The following is a 3,444-nucleotide window of genomic DNA, read 5'->3' as shown; positions in this document are numbered from 1 at the left end:
TTATCAATATACTCAACCTCTGCAAAAACCCTTGGGAAACCAATAGGCAGCTGTCCACGCTACAAAACTGCTTCTGAAGGACAATTTTGCCCTCAGTGTGACTGAGACATGAGTTCAGCAATCCCTTTTTACAGCTGGGTAAGGTCAGGTGCAGCGAAATAAAGACTTGCATACGGTCTGTGTCAGATGAAGGCCTTTGAGACTGTAAATTATGAATGTCTTGGAAGTCTTTGCAAAAATCTGATGTCCAGATGGTTTTATGAATGCTGCTCACCAGCTTGATGGCCTAGAGATGAGGGTTCCTGATCGCAGCAGACTGCCACAACATTTCTCTGTCAGTGGTACCAAGTAAGATTGTATTTGCCTCCTGCTTCCCTTTCATCATACTTCTGCAGTAACATTTTTATTCAACCACAATGGAAGATCCATTTTCAATTTCCAGCTGGCATTTTCACCATACAGAGACACAATGAAAAGTCAATGGTTGTAGAGCAGTTGTCTTTACAGATGACTGTGTATTGTTCACCTACACATGTTGGACTGCATGACACATAGACTTGCAAGATCCCAGTGCCAGTCAGCTCAAAGTGATAGCAACAAAATAAATTCAATCCTTCACCTTCTCTTATTGGAAAGCATGTTGAGCCAGATGGGACTGTTGACAACACAGTAGCCAGGTCCTGCTATTCAGCAACACGCTGCCCCACAACACTGCAACTGATGGTGGACTCACTTAGAATACTGGAGAAGCCAACACAGACTTGGGAGCAATTAAAGATGCATATCTGGAATGAAAAAAAATCATACAGCTTCAAATAAAGCAAATTCATACTATGCACCTGTCATCACTATTTTTTAATGTGAAAAATTTACCCTCACTGAATCAAACATATCCAGGCTTTCTTATCTCCTTCTTGTTAGTAGTTCCTGGACACTGAGTTCTTGGGGTATCAAGGGCTCAAAGCTCTTAATGTTTTGGTCTGGGCACACAAGCTTGACAAAATATTTTATGAGGCTTTTCTTATGACCAAGTCAATGAAATTGCAGGTCTGAAAACTAATCTAGGACAATATGTTCATCAGTTATATGGAACTTCCTCTACAGCATGGAAAACTATAGATGGAGAATATCTGCTAAGGCCATATCAATGTTGTCTGAGCCTGTGAGCAAAACCAACTTATAACACAGAGTGCAAGAAGCAGCAGAGAACAGTGAGAAAAGACATGGTGTTATGCATTCTGTGGGACAGCTAATGCAACGGGTGATAAGAAAATCACTCTGAAATATCAGTGACATCATCAACAAAAACCCACAAAATTTGTAGTCAAACAATCTGTGTCAGTGGGAGACACCATTATTCCCTCCCCACTACCACGAGTAATAGTGGAGCAGATCCTTTTATTTGAGAATTCATGAAATGTCATTAAAAATTCAAAGACTCCAAAATCCAGAGTTTGAAAACTGAGTTTTTCTATGAAAAGGAACTTTGCACATTGTAAAAAATAGAATATACACAAAATAAGATACTCATAATGTAAAGATAGAAAATTGTAGATGTCTCTTCTTGTTCCCTCAGTTATTGTCCCCGTAGTATCCTCTGCCATTCAAATGGAGGTGGTAAGAGACTTGTAACTTGCATTATACAAAGAAAAAATATCTTTAGCCCTTAAATCTGTGTCACAAAAGCCATAAAAATGATTCCAGAATACAGTTAAATCTCATACACATAAAATGCAAATTTATGTAACCATACCTAGCACATTTGGATGGAAAAAAGTGCAAGCAAAATGTCATTTGGTAGGTGATTTTTGAACCAGATTAAGAGCAATGCAAATGCCACCATCATCCTGGGAATGAAATAAAGAAATGGATACAGGTCCTTGCAATCAAAACACATTCCTTCTGTCATTTCATATAGGAAGCTCAGTTCAGGTATCACAGCATCACCTATTTCCATCATTGCCAGCCATCATCTCTGTAAAGCAGCAGACTTGAATGGGAGCTCATTCAACAAGGGTTGTATTCTTTTCTCTCTCATTTGAGATCATGCTAGCTATCACAAAGAGTTCTGAATTTTTTGTTTGCTTCAGTTTCAATGGGACTAATTCAAATATGGCAAAGATATATCATTCCCTAAGGGCTTAGCCCCTGAAGGAAGGCTCAGTAAACATTCTTGGCTCATGAAGGCAAGATAATGGATTTCTCAGCTATAGTTAGTTAGCATTGCTTATGTTCTCTGCAGAAAACACAGCCTTCTGCTACTCCTCACTTCGAATTATTCAGTTAACAAATACTTGACATGTTACTTTGTTACTTACTAATACGTTTCACCCAAAAAGCAGTTTATGGCAGCTTCTACAGTAAAGAAGAATCAATGCTCACAGTGTTTTCCTTGCTACCTGTGATCATTTCATAGTCTCTTTATTTCTCTTTGTCTAAATGTGTGATGCAAAGTCACATATCACCTACACATACAGAATAGAAGCATGCTTAGATCACATATTTGGATAGTTTAAAAAACATGGGATTTTCTTTGCCCTCCACTTTTTTCTATTGACATAAAACATAAGGTCTATGAATTCTTGGACTTTAAAACTTTTCCCTAAGTAGTAAGGATGAGAGGAAGCCTAGAGGGCATTCAAATTACAATTACAGGAATACATGGTGTAAGACTAAAGGATTCTTCCATTCTCTCCCATGGATCTTAGGCACTGATGCACTTCAAGGCCAGTATAAAGACTATTTGGCTTGAAAAAGAATAAAAGATGAGCACTGGTCAGTGCCTGAAAAATTCTGTCATCATAAGGATCAGTAAAAACATGCAGGGAATTCGTAAAGAAAACAACACTCCAGAATACATGCTTGACTATTTCCACTAGTTATCTATTGTGGCAGCTGTACAGAGTTAAATGTGGAAGAAAAGCTGTAACAGCCAAGAAAATGGCAAGAGGATTGCTGAAAGACTATAAAAATGGGAGGAAGAAAGTAGGGCACTATGAATGAAGGAGAAAAGGGGCAGATGAAGTTGAGAAGGAGGAAAAGAAACTAGAGAGAGTTGTTCCTCCTTTCAGAGCACCTGCAGCACATCCATTCCCAGGATCAGCTGCAGGATGAAAGGTGCTTGTTCCCAGCTGTCAATCTGCCTCCATTCATGTTCATAAACCTGGTCTAATGAAAGAGGAACACCTAGAACTGTAAGGCTGGAAAATGAGAACATCCCAGCATATCCAAGAAGTTTGAAGGACAAACGACTGTTTTTTTTCTCCAGGTTTTATCAGGAAAGTATTATTCACAATTACATTTCCATCCAAATTAGGCAGAACAGAGCATATGCCTGATGCCCAAGAATTTAGATGATTTACTGAATTTGCTGTGCATCTTACAAAAACATGCAATGCAAACCTCAGATTAAATATAAGGCCCAATTGTAAACATGTAAGTCAC

Source organism: Acanthisitta chloris, unplaced genomic scaffold, assembly GCF_000695815.1.
Source record: "Acanthisitta chloris isolate BGI_N310 unplaced genomic scaffold, ASM69581v1 scaffold30312, whole genome shotgun sequence".
NCBI lineage: Eukaryota > Metazoa > Chordata > Aves > Passeriformes > Acanthisittidae > Acanthisitta > Acanthisitta chloris.
This window is presented reverse-complemented; position numbering follows the sequence as displayed.